This window comes from Lissotriton vulgaris, chromosome 9 (assembly GCF_964263255.1).
Source record: "Lissotriton vulgaris chromosome 9, aLisVul1.2, whole genome shotgun sequence".
NCBI lineage: Eukaryota > Metazoa > Chordata > Amphibia > Caudata > Salamandridae > Lissotriton > Lissotriton vulgaris.
The window spans coordinates 553,524,408-553,538,701 of NC_141697.1; positions in this window are offsets into that span (position 1 = coordinate 553,524,408).

Sequence of the window (14,294 nt, forward strand, 5' to 3'; positions counted from 1 at the left end):
CCCAAATGTGATTTAAACCAGATTTTCAGTGTCAGGTTAATTTTGATTCTACATTATACCCTCTGGAAGCATCTTTTTCATTAAGAAACAGCCATGCAAAACAGTATTGTACAATAAATTTGTATAATGCTATGATTGCTTTAGGTAATCCCCATTACTCCTAGTCCTACTCGTCCTCGACAAAGTCATCTGACATGAGGTATTCCACAAGACAGGAAACAAAACATGAAACGCTTTTTAGACTCCACCCACCCTCCTGCCAGGTGATATAATATACCTCACCACCAGAAGCACATCCTAACATACCAAGCAACAAAGGCCTGGAAAAGGGAGGGTGGGCGGAAAGTATGACTGGGTCGAGGACGAGTAGGACTAAGAGTAATGGGGATTACCTAAAGTAATCATAGCATTACCTCATACACATGAGGCATACCAAAGCAACCCCCCACGAAGGCCTTTGGCACACCACACACTGAAACAGACCAGACACCAAGGAGTGCAACAAGTGAAATGTTTAATAACATACAGACTCAGACAGAGGGGGACCCCCACAGCTTGCAACACACCAGAACCAAAATTGGTCTGACCAGACAGAGCACAATTCAAGCGATAATGCTTCACAAAGGTGGACTCCGACACCCAAGTCCCCGCCCGACAAATCTCTTCAATTGGAACCCCATGGAAAGCAGCCCACGAAGCAGACACACCCCTAGCGGACCTCGCCTGAATCCCAGAGGGGCATGGCAAAGCAGAGCCCTGACAAGCCAGCGAGATCACAGCCTTAATCCAGCGACCCAAAGTGAGACGGGAGGCAGCCTTACCTCTACCAGCCAAACCAAAGGTCACAAAGAGGGAGTCAGAAGACCGAAACTCAGCAGATCGAGCAACATAAACAGACAAGGCCCGCTTCATGTCCAAAGAATGGAGCAAGAGGTCAGAAGGTGAGGAAGGAGAAGGACAGAGAGAAGGAAGAACCAACTCTTGAGAAGAATGGAAATGAGAACAAATCTTAGGCAGAAACCCGGGATCCAAAGAGAGGACCACTGCGTCGTCCAGAAAGCGCAAAAAGGGGGGAGAGCAACGCAAGGCCGTAAGCTCGCCCAACCTCCTCGCAGAAGTAACAGCAACCAAACATGCCACCTTGAAAGACAGGAACTTGAGGTTCCCATTAGAAATAACTGCTGCTTTGACAGGGTCTGTGATGGGGAATGACTTTCCGCAAATAATAAAATAATACATTTCTATAAGAAAAAAAAACGTAATCCCAAAATGCTTAATTACATTTAAAAATGACTTTGTTCATGCTGCAGACAAGAGCTTAATAAATTCCTGAATACAGTGATTAACATTAGAAGAGTAACAAACTCACATCAGCAAAGTGCTTGCCTCTGTTTTTAATCATGTGCGTCGCTTCACTTGGTAACTCGGGGTTCGTTTTAGCTAGAAATATTTTTTGTGATCTGTAAATCATTAAATGAATGTCGGATTGTGCAGCTGTGCATAAACGCGTAATCACACATCCTGAAATACATCCTGACTGAGTGGAGGTCACCGCCAGGTGCTTCACAGACCACCCACTACTGCAAAGCTAAAGTGCCTGAGGTTTCATTAACTTTCATTTTTCACGCGCAGTGCAAGCAGACAGAGGGCCTTATGGGGTTCTCTGGGCGGCTGTTTAGAGTACTGCATAAGTGCTTGCAATTGGTGAGCGGGTTATGTGCAGTCGTGTCTGAAAGTGAGAGCTGTTCACCAGGGCCGGTCCCAGGCATGGGCGGTATGGGCAGCTGCCCAGGGCCTCGCGCTCAGGGGGGCCCCTGCAGACCGCAGTGAAAAGTCACAGGGCCGCCGGCCGCCCACATGAACAGGGGCGTAACAAAGGCCCCCGCAGTCCCCTCAGTGCGGGGGGCCTAGCTCTCCTGGGGGCCCCTCACGCTCCCCTGGCAAGCCTCTTCACGAATTAAATGGCCGACTGGCGGCCTCTTAACATAATGGTGCGCACCCACTCCTCGAGGGGCGGGGCGCCAGGGGCCCCTTCACACTCGGCAAGCCTCATGAATTAAATGGCCTCTTAATATAATGGTGCGCATGCACTCCTCGGGGGCCCCGCTCCAGGTCTCCCTCGCTCAAGGGGCCCCCCTCACACTACTCCGCAAGCCACAGAGGGCTCCAGCTCTTAATTAATTAAATGGTCGCAGTTGCACACGCAAGCAGTGGGAGGGAAGGGGGGGGGGGTCGGTGCGGCCTCTGAATCTTTAGGGCCATAATGACTTATCCAGTGACTAAGGGTGGCAACAAGACAACCTGCAATATATCTGTGCCTTTGTTTTAATAATATTATTTATATTGAAAAACGTGTTTGTGTTACACGCCAACTCTTCACGCGTTATCCTGCGTGATGTGTAAATAGTGAACTGGTGGGGGCGGGCGGGCAATGAAGTGATTTGCTCAAGCAAGGTCCACACATACACGAAATGGTACACGGGCCCCGGCCAGGCCGCTGACTGAGGCTCTTTATTAATTAATTTTACACTGTGGTGGGTGGGGGCGGCGCCCATTTGTCTGCTCAGTCTTCAGGGTGGGGCAGGGGCTGATGACCGATGTCATTTGAATTTGTCAGACATGCGCATTACAATTAAATGGCGCTTAGATTTGTGAGCCTGAGGTGAGGGAGGCATCCAGGACCCAGCCACGCCACGCCTACCACCAGAGACTGAAAAGGACCATCACCGGCCCGGGAATTAATTTAAATTCTTACTAGCCCTGCTGCCCTGCTAGCTTCTTTGCCCTGCCTTTTGTGCTGCCCGCTCGCACCTGCCTCTCAGACTGAAGCTGCTGGCCAGCCCTCAGGTCAGGTGAGTGAGTCTGTCCGAGGCAGGAGAGGGGCCCCCGCGCTCCAGGGCCCCCTCACTCAACAAGCCTCTTTTACTATTCATTATGAATTCAATTGTGTGCACGCCCGCCACTCTGCCCCTTACAATAAATTAAATGGTGCGCACGCACGCACGCCTGGGCTCCGGCTGGACCTCAGAGGCACTTCATAAATGAAATGGTGCGCACGCATGGAAGAGGCTGTTCGAGGACGACCCAGGTTGTAAGCACCTCTCAGCACTGCAACTGTGCCCCTGTGTATGTCGTGCGGTCTAACGCCTTGGTAAATATATAGAAATACATATTCCTGAAAAGCAATCGCCATATGTTTGTTTGCAGATCTGTTTAAAACGTAGTTTGTTGGAATTAATTGGGACATGAATGTGAAAACAAATGCAGTTGTTCTCAATGACTTAAGAAAGGGGGCAGTTTATTTTACACATTTCTCACCACCTGCATGCAGGTGGTAAACAACTATTACATTAAATCAGTCACTAGTGTGGAGAGACTACTGTGCATGTAACTGCTTGCCTGCAGAAGCGTCGCCTGTTTGCATTTCTGCTATTTTTTCAAGTAACAGAGACCGAGTCAGTGGAGTGAAATCACGTGTTGTGAAGACCCTATGTAACACTTCGGCCTTGTGTTGTGCCTCTGAAAGACCAATACTAAAAGACTGGGACAGAGTCAGCTGTTCAGCCTGGCAATTAGATTCTCTGCGCCCAACCCCACATCTGGCTATAGAAAACAAACTAAGACAGCTTGTCTGCAGTCACAGTGCAGAGAATAATTCTGACAAATGGGTGCTAACATTTGACTTTGAAAAATAGGGTTTGCAGAGCCACTACACTTTGTTATTAAGATAATGCTGAAGCGTAGTCCATTTGCATTTCTGCCATTTTTTTCATGGCTCGGGCACATTATATGTTAATTTACTCTCCATATGGCAGGCCCGTGATCGGCAGCTGCCTGCAGCCAGTGGGTTGCCAGTCCGATCATGACTCAGAAGTTCTGCATTGGCATGGCTGCAGGCGTGGCTCCTGGTAGAGACCTAGGCTGTGACAAGCGTGTGTGTTTACATTCTGGCCACCTTAAGTTTCTGTCTCAAAACTACATGAGGGTAATTTTAACAGGTTCTGACAATTTTGGCTATGTTGTATGGGTGATTATTGAGCCGGCCTCAGCCTGTGAGGATAATGGAAAATGGTGCTCAGCCTGTCTGCCTGCGAATCAGCTGACTGACACTGTGTGACAGGCAGCTGAGATACCTGGATCCCTGTGTAACTTGTCTTCTTCATGTTGAAGCCTCACACATCCTTCCTGTTAGGCCGGGGGTCCCACGTTACATGGGCAAAGAGAGGCCCTGGAGACCTGATGTTCTCCTGATTGATTGCTGGCAGATAGGGGGCCATAGGCTGGCAATGATTTCTGGTGCTTTGCTGTAGTTTTAACTTTTTGTTGGAGTTTCTTGTTGCTCAAATCTGTATAATTTCAGATATTTTTGTTTCCCTGTCTTCATTTTGCTCGCGAGAAACTGTCACTCATAGTCATTGAAATGTCACTCATAATTACACTGAAATTATGAAAATGTCACACATAGCAATTTTAAATCTTGGCAACTATGCGTAAGACATCACTCTGCGTGCATGTAACAGAAGAGGTACGCAGTAGGCAGTTGTGTGTTCGATGGGTGCTATTGTTCTTTGAGTTGAAAAGGCACAAGTTTCGCTATGGTGGCTCCGATAGATAGGGAGCTGAAAAAGGTAACATGCAATTATATAACTCTATATTTTAGTTTCAGGTTCAAATGGCCGAAAGTACATTCAATCCTAAGTACCAAGACTGTAGCTTGATCCAGGCACAATATCACTTGTATGTACCTTTATACCCGAACCAAGAAGAGATGCCTGCATATTATAACCAATACTCCAGTTAGCCATACGTAAAACCCAGTGATGAAGGACACAGGCCATATTATTTGCTAAGCCCTCCCCATCATTCAATCAAAAAGCATCTCCTTGTGCCCCACATGTCTGTATGTATATCCACCCCATGCCCCTCTATTCCCTGTTGTGCCTGAAAGAAGGCACATGACCTAACACTGATGAAGCCATTCATCAGTGACTGCTCTCAGCTACTCACACTCACGCATGTTGAACAGTGTGTAACTGCGCAGTTTTCGGCAGCTATGCCCCTCTGCCTTATAGTTGTGCTGTAACGCTTAAAGGATAGACATGCCTATGTTCCTTGCATCTCTGTTCCGAAGCAGAGAGTCGGTTGCAATCTGGCGTGCAGGCATCCCAGACAAACTTTACTTTATCTTTGCCCGAAGAGCAGCCCTCTGGGCCAAACGTGTTTCTGTTCCTATTCTTGAACAGGACACCTATTTGGTAGAGTAATTTAACTGAGAAGGAGACCATGTTCCTTGGCTTACAAACAGAACATAATGGGGACTTATATGCAGGGCTTTCAGTTGGCCAGGTCTTGCCAGTGCATAGCAATGGCAGTTCTTATATGCAGGTGCCAAGACGGGTCTCCCTTTTTGCACTCACCATGAAAAAAATACATCTTACCTCTGCAGCAGTACCACCCATTATTGCCTTTGATGTAACTTCACAGAGACTCGTTATAGTTCTTTCCCAGCCTTACTATTTCATAACTGAAACATTTTTAGTAACTTTTGATCCGTTTGAGCTATAAACAATTTATTAGTAAAAATCATCAGATTATGCAGCAGATGATGTATTATGTGGCAAATATGCATACTGGGAGTTGTAGTTTCACACTGTCCAATAAAGGTTGGGCTTTGCAAGAGCTAAAAGGAGGGGGAAAAAAGCCACTGTTCAACTCTGGTCCATTTGTGTTAGCAAGCGGCTAATTTCTTGAACAAGTTTATAAATGGTGGACGTATGTTCATATGGGCAACTACTGTTTTCCACGATAAGCCCCTTACCACAACTAACTTTCCATTCCATCTAACTAACAACACTGCCATGAGCAAGCTAAGTATGTCTGTTTGTAATGCACACTTGTATATGGCTAGAAATACAATTGCTAAATGTGGAACCTTATGATATTTTGGACTATTAAACCATATATACTTGGTGGGAGTGATGCCTTTTAATAGGACCGCACTCGAGAGGCCAGTGGGGTGGGAATGGTGACAGGCGAACCAGGCCCTAAAGGCTGGCCCGACAGGTCAGTGCATAGGTTGGTTTTTTTTGGGCTGTTTGTAGGCCGATTTTATTTGCTGGTGGGCTGTGCCAATACTTGTCTGTGGTTTTGTGGCTATTTGCGGACTGATTTTATTGGCTGGTGAGCTGGTTTTTATTCTTAATTTATCTGATATTACTACAAACATTGCTGCAAGTCCAACTAATCATTAAAGAAGCAGGCAAGTGTTACACTCATGGATATTTGCTCACCTGTTTTCCATCCCCTCTACTTTTTGTCCAGGTTACTGATATCCACATTAGTTTGCTTCAGTGATGCCAAATAAGATCAATAGTGCTGCGAAGTCACTTTCTGTCATGTCCCTTCTTGTGACGCAATATGCAATTAGAGGGGCCTCGCATCTTCCCTTTCGCCCGGGGCCTCAGAAGGCCTAGGACCGGCACTGCTGTTCACACTCTGGCAGGGAGAGATGTAGTGAAGGAGAGTAGAGTTCATCAGTAAATCGTTAGGGCATCCAGTTTTGGTGCACGAGGGCAGACTGATGGCATATTTTAAGAATCTTCGAGTGAAATGAATTTATATATCACTAGCAGCCCATCCCGACGTTGTCCGGGTATGAATTGCTGCCGGCCAGTAGTATATTGTTTTGTAGGATTTCGTTTTGATAGCATTTCTTATCTTTGACAGGCCTGTGAAACGATCCGATTCATAGTGCACTGCTGATGCACTTAAGAGTGCGCGATCAGTAGTGTGTGAACTCGAGTTTCCCTACTTTATTTTTCCTTGCAATATTATATAGAGCAAACCCGACAACATGGCATAAGCACAATTTACATTACAGAAGAACACATTCATGTGTGGTAGGCAAGGGGAGACAAAGCGATTTGCCTGGAATCACAGGATGTTGAGCTGATGCCGAGATTCAAACGTAGCTCCCCAGCTCTAAAGTTCGCAATTCTAGAACTTGTGGCGGGAGGTGTGTCTAAAAGTGTATGTCGGTGCTGGCCATCAATGAGAGAGACCTGTGCATTTTTCAAATCTGTGGTGAAAAAATATGAGTATGTTACTGGAGATGTGGGCTGCCTTGCCACCAATGTACTTACCGGGGGGGGGGGGTTAAACACCCATTATTCCGCAACTTTCATCCACATACCATCACCCCGCATACTTTCATTACGAAAGTACCATTATAACGCATGGCATTACATTTTATATGCTTTCACCATGCATACATTTACAACGAAATTCGTTGTAAATGCATGAATGGTAAAAGCACGTTTTTTAAAAATGTTTGGATAAGGTAAGTATGGGTATAAGGATATATGTTTTGGGGTACTGAGGTATATGTTTTGTGGTGTTTGAGTATTTTAGGGGTTCAGATAAAGTTTTGGGTTATGGGGTACAGGGGTAGTTTTAGGGTTTTGGGATAGGTATGGGTTTTGGGGTACAGGGGTATGTTTAGGGTTCAGGGCTAGTTTTGGGTTTTGGGGTACAGGGGTATTTTAAGGGTTCAGGGGTAGGTTTGGGTTTTGGGGTACAGGGGTATTTTAAGGGATTCGGGGCTAGGTTTTGGTTTTGGGGTACAGAGGTATTTTAGAGTTCTGGGCTAGGTTTGGGTTTTGGGGTACAGGGGTATTTTTAGGGTTCAGGGCTAGGTTTGGGTTTTGGGGTACAGGGGTATTTTTAGGGTTCAGGGCTAGGTTTGGGTTTTGGGGTACAGGGGTATTTTTAGGTTTCAGGGGTAGGTTTGGGTTTTGAGGTACAGGGGTATTTATGGGGTTCAGGGCTAGGTTTGGGTTTTGGGCTACAGGGGTATTTTTAGGGTTTAGGGATAGGTTTGGGTTTTGGGGTACAGGGTATATTTATAGGGTTAAGATGGTTTAGTGTTTAAGGGTGTTGGGGTATTTTAAGGAGTAACGGTGGGTTATGATTATGGGGTGCAGGGGTATTTAAAGGGAACAGGGTGGACACCCGGAGCTGGAATGTACAGAACCTGGGAAGAAAAAACAATGAAATATTGGGCACAACGCTCGCTTTTTTTTTGTAATCCCGCACCCCGCACACGCCCACAGCACATGATATGAGACATGGCATGAAGGGCGGAATGTACCACACGCCCCCAGCGGTTGTCACGCCTCCAGCACACGCCCACAGTACAACGCAGACACGCCCACAAGGGACTACTTTGCTGGCACGGTTCTTTTACCTTTTAACACCATGCGCGCTAGCGTTATTCCGCTCGCACGCTGAGATTTACGAAAACGCACTTTACGTGACGAGCTGGGCTCGTCATCAGCGTGCGAGGAGGCTACGCCATGACGAGCCCAGCTCGTCATCAGCGTGGAAGGGGTTAAATGTATATGGTGGGCATCTGCATAGCCTATGTCCTTCTGCTGCAACTGCCCTTTCCAACGCTGTATTGGGTGTTGTGATTGGTGCTGTGGTTCCTGAGATTTCCCGCCTCAAAGGTTTGGGCTCTCTATTTATTATATTAATATATATATATATATATATATATATATATATATATATATATATATATATATATATATATATATATATATATATATATATAGCATGCCCTGCCAAGCACAAGATCCACATGATATTGGCATAGCTCTCAATTATACTTTTCCCTTGTTTTTAAACTCATTTAAATAATAATTTTCAAGGCATAGTTAGTTTTAGACATGGTATTACAGTTCTCCTATTTATTGATGGCTGTCAATCAGTGAACAGTAAGCCCTTATATACTTGCGCTAGGGGGACTTACACTTGCACATATCATTACGTATAATAGGTCTCTGTTTGGGTAGAATCTGGCAGGCTGCTGCTCATTTGAGCTGGATAACTTAATTAGTTATTCGTGTTGCAAATCCGCTTTCTAGGGTATTCCTATTGAAATACTTTTACACAAGGACGTCCATTTATCGAAATGATTTTTAACATATTATACTTATAATACTGTTTCATAGTCCACTGTGATTTTTTTACCTCTCAGGAAATGTTAGAGATGGTGTTTAATTCTGTGTATGTTGCATTTTAATGTTTATTTATTTATTCAAATATCTATTCATTGATTATGACCATACTTGTAAATGGAGCGATGGTTTTTCATGAGTATTTACATTGTATTTTATACTTTTACCCTGCGGAATTTTGCACATTGTTTGTAATCATACAGTGTTTCATGGCCTCACTATGAGGATTATATTGCATGCAAACATACTCTTGATTGCCAATGATTTCTTTGCACTACCCATGTGACCTCACGAGTGATGCACTAGCACTTTAAAAACAAAGAAATGGCAGCGAATAGCATCATTTGATCAAGGACTCGGACGAGTCTGAAACGCGTAATGGTGGAGGTGCGGGCGGTTGCCGAATAAACCTGTTGTTTTCCACAGAAAACTGGGTCTGCCTTTCGTTTTTTCATGGAAAGATAGGATTGTTATCGATTCTTGAACACAAGCTGTTGATATATATATGTATATATATATATATATATATATATATATATATATATATATATATATATATATATGAAACAAACAACCCCTCCGTGAAGAAAGCCAGAGGACACAGCGGGGAGCTTTCGGGAACGCTTTTAATGACAGCTTTTTGTATGGCATGATGCATTTCGGCCTTTTGCCTTCTTCGGATGCCGCAAGCTTTAACTGGGAACACTCCTCCTTACAACCTTGATATTCTCAGGCCCTCCCAATCAGAGGAGGTCAGCTGGCTCCACCTACTGAAAGGATTCGGCTGCAGTTTGTAGGACTGCAGTTCCCATAATGCAGTATACTGGTAAGTACCGTGTGTGGAGCCATAAAGTTTGTTCTTGCAATGAAGGCTGTAAATCCTGGCAAGGAGTAGGGGTAATGTCGATATGGAGTGCTCCCGTGAATGAAAGTCCAAGCAATTCCTCGGGTCCCCACATGTTCAAGCCCCATCTCCAAAGTCCGACTGAGCCATGAAACTAGGATACGGTGATCCTCCTTCCCTCGTGAAGTCACGGGCTGTACCTGACAGTGGCCACATGCCTGATTTGAATCTGAGGCGGTCCTGCAAGATCCGATTCCTCGGGTAATTAGCAGCAAGTCGCCAGTATTCGCAGGACACTTTGTAGAACGGGTCATCTTCACGTGCTGCTGGCAGGCTCGTAAACTATGAAACAAACAACCCCTCCTTGAAGAAAGCCAGAGGACACAGCGGGGAGCTTTCGGGAACGCTTTTAATGACAGCTTTTTGTATGGCATGATGCATTTCGGCGCTTTGCCTTCTTCGGATGCCGCAAACTTTAACTGGGAACACTCCTCCTTACAACCTTAATATTCTCAGGCCCTCCCAATCAGAGGAGGTCAGCTGGCTCCACCTACTGAAAGGATTTGGCTGCAGTTTGTAGGACTGCAGTTCCCATAATGCAGTATACTGGTAAGTACCGTGTGTGGAGCCATAAAGTTCGTTCTTGCAATGAAGGCTGTAAATCCTGGCAAGGAGTAGGGGTAATGTCGATATGGAGTGCTCCCGTGAATGAAAGTCCAAGCAATTCCTCGGGTCCCCACACGTTCAAGCCCCATCTCCAAAGTCCGACCGAGCCATGAAACTAGGATACCATGATCCTGCTTCCCTCGTGAAGTCACGGGCTGTACCTGACAGTGGCCACATGCCTGATTTGAATCTGAGGCGGTCCTGCAAGATCCGATTCCTCGGGTAATTAACAGCAAGTCGCCAGCATTCGCAGGACACATTGTAGAACGGGTCCTCTTCACGTGCTGCTGGCAGGGACGTAAACTATGAAACAAACGGCCCCTCCGTGAAGAAAGCCAGAGGACACAGTGGGGAGCTTTCGGGAACGCTTTTAATGACAGCTTTTTGTATGGTATGATGCATTTCGGCGTTTTGCCTTCTTCGGATGCCGCAAGCTTTAACTGGGAACACTCCTCCTTACAACCTTGATATTCTCATGCCCTCCCAATCAGAAGAGGTCAGCTGGCTCCACCTACTGAAAGGATTCGGCTGCAGTTTGTAGGACTGCAGTTCCCATAATGCCTTTCGTTTTTTCATGGACAGATAGGATTGTTATCGTTTCTTGAACGCGAGCATTTGATATATATATGTATATATATATATATATATACATGTTTGCTACGAATTCCCCAAACAATACCCAGCCGGGTTAGAAGAATACAGCACTCTCGGGGTTCCAGTTCTCAGCAAAGATTTATTACCAAAACAAACGCGTTTCGGGAGAAGGGAGTTTCTCCCGAAACGCGTTTGTTTTGGTAATAATCATAGAAAGTAAAAGGAGGCCCCCTTATCTGTCACCTTTGGGACAGGGGAGGTATATTGTAAAACAAAATTGTCCCACAAATTTGCCACTAAGTTGGTAAGGAGTGAAATAATGGTACGAAGTTAGTTTTTGTTGTTTAGCAATACCAATCACACAGATGTATATGAAACAGGAGGCTAAATTACAAGACATAGGCCAACCAATATAGTCATTGAACCACCAAAAATTAAAAATTAAACCACTATGGCACACATTCCTTAAATTTAAGTCAAGATATTAAAAAGAAAGCCAGAATTTTTTGGAGGGAAAAATATATATACTTTGTGTATTTATTCAAATGTTAACATTTTATCACAGTGATACCACATCATTAAAAAATATACATGAAGTATATTAGACATTTCATTAAAAGCATAAAAAATCACAAAGAATAAACAAAGCAAACATTGGTTTAAAAGTTCATAAGAACAGGGGTCGACGCGGCGTTTCGGTTACGGGCTAACAATAGACAACCTTCTTCAGGACCAAGTTCTAAAAGGAAACAGAAAATTACTTTTTTTGCATTTCCAATTTTTTCACAGACAAAGCATTTTTCCAAAACAACACTACTTATTGGCTACACTGTTTGGTGGTTGGCACTAGTCAAAAGTTGGTGATTATTAACATTAGTGGTATTATTAAAGCACATAACTTATTCATAGTGGTACCATTTAGTGAGTCCCAGTTTGTATTATAGGGGAGACTTTTATGGTATAGACATTTTATTCATCATGTCTAACAGTGAAGTTACCTGTATTTAGAAATGGCTTCCAGATATATCCTGGAGTGCCGTGGGCCGGTTATAAAATCCGGTCAGAAACTGTTATGAGTTCGCGATGTTTTTGATCTAACATACGCTGTATTGGTATCTGGAAGTGATAATAAAGTATAGATCAATAATTTGTGTACTCCCTTTTATCTTAGAAGTAACAAGTCAATATAGCACGTCACTACCTTGTATTTGTATAGGGAAGGATCACGCTCTGGTAGTAGGAGCCACCGATATTGTTTTTCAAATATGCTGTAGATAAATACACATCTTTTACCATATTGTAATCAAAGGAGTGATTATCAATTGTCATGTAGGATTCTAGTTAATGGTACTTACCCAGATTTTAATGACTGGCACCTTAATATTATCACGAGCTTTTCAATTGGCTTGTGTATCAGTTTTGGCGTTCATACCATGGCGGGGATTCTCCTGCCACTATTAATATAAAGGATGGAATGTTTGTTAGGATCGCTATTTATTTAATAGTTCTCATTTGTAGTTTTAACGTGAAATTTCTAGTCACTACCTCTCTGTTAGTTTAGTATACACTCTCATAATGCAAGTTTTACTAACCAAGTTTGTGGCTGACTGGCTTATTGTTAGTGCTATTATCTGTTTAAAGCAGTGCAATTACAAATTTTACTAAACAAGTATGAGGCTGGCTGACTTATTATTAGTGCTATTATCTGTTTAAAGCAGTGCATTTGCAACCAATGATGTGACCTTTGTACCCATTGATCACACCCATTGTGCCTATGTTAGTGATGTTGGTATTTATGTAACTTCACTTGAATACGTTATTGTATACTATATATTATCACCGGAGTCTTGCCATGGCAAAAAGCTAAATAACACGTCTGATTTATTGTTGTGTCCATGACGCGTACAAAATACGATTGGGTTTGTGGCACTGTCGGAGTGACAAATACGATAGTTAGTCCTCCAGCTTGTGATAGTCATTTACCCGCTGCGGATTCGTCCAAAACATTTAAGGACCCACCCGCCAGTCTGATAGGGTGAAAGTTTACAAAAAGCCGAAAATTCAATAAACGCAGAACAGCCGGGATGTTAAACAAATTATGTTCAGCGTGGGGCAAGTTAACCGGTAACAGGGTCGATCGCGCTCTGCTTACCTTGGGCTATGTATTCGGCCTCCCTGCTCCTACTCCGTCAGCGTATACTTGGATCTGGTCAGGATGAAAGTATCGAGTAAACGCTGTTTTCGCTATATTTATAATACGGCGTAGCTGATTGGGCGGTCAGTCTCCTGCTTGTTGGTTGGTTGACGGGATGTCACCTGACCTCTCGTATTGTATACAAACAACCATGAGTGGCGTGTTATCCAGCGTGATTACCGCGATATAGCCAGATTAATATACGCGATAATCTATTGTGTTTCAGCAATAATATGCGATATTTGGGGCAAAAAATAAACCGGGTTTATTTAATAAGGTTCGAGTGATGTCTGCTATCAACTCGCCTGTGATTTATATGTATTAAAATTCTATATTATTTCATAAATCGGAGTGGAAGTCACTGGTTGTTAGGACTACTCTCTAGTCTCTCGCCCATGTTAAGGATGTGTCTATAATTAAGGCGTGTAGGTAATTTAAAGGAATTGATGCTAAAGGTTACGTAAGCGCTAAATCTGCACATTATACAGTTATGTGCCAGGGTGTCATGTATGGAGACATGATCGTGTTCCACAAATTGTAGGTGTAGCTAAATGCTGCAAAGTCATTTACTATAATTTGAGATTCTGCATTGACAGATTGGCACATACGTGTTGTACCTAGATGGAATGTTTGAGGAATATTATATGTTGAAGGACTTAATATATCATTATGCAGAGCAAATATATACATATATAAAAAGATTTTTTGATGATGCACCCTAGATATAACCATAGGGATTATCTCATGCCTAATGTTGGTTAATCATAGTTCTCCTGTTTAAATTATCTTTTCCCAATCTTCTCTGCTGTTGAGGCCTGCGCGAACACTGTTGCATTTGGACATGTAAAATTGCTCGCGTCTTTTTCTTTTTTGAGTCAAATTACCACCTCTTGTGCTTAGACTAACATGCTCAAGACAGCACCAGCGAAGGTCATTAATCTCATGTGTAGCTGTCTTCCAGTGTTCAGGAAGAGGG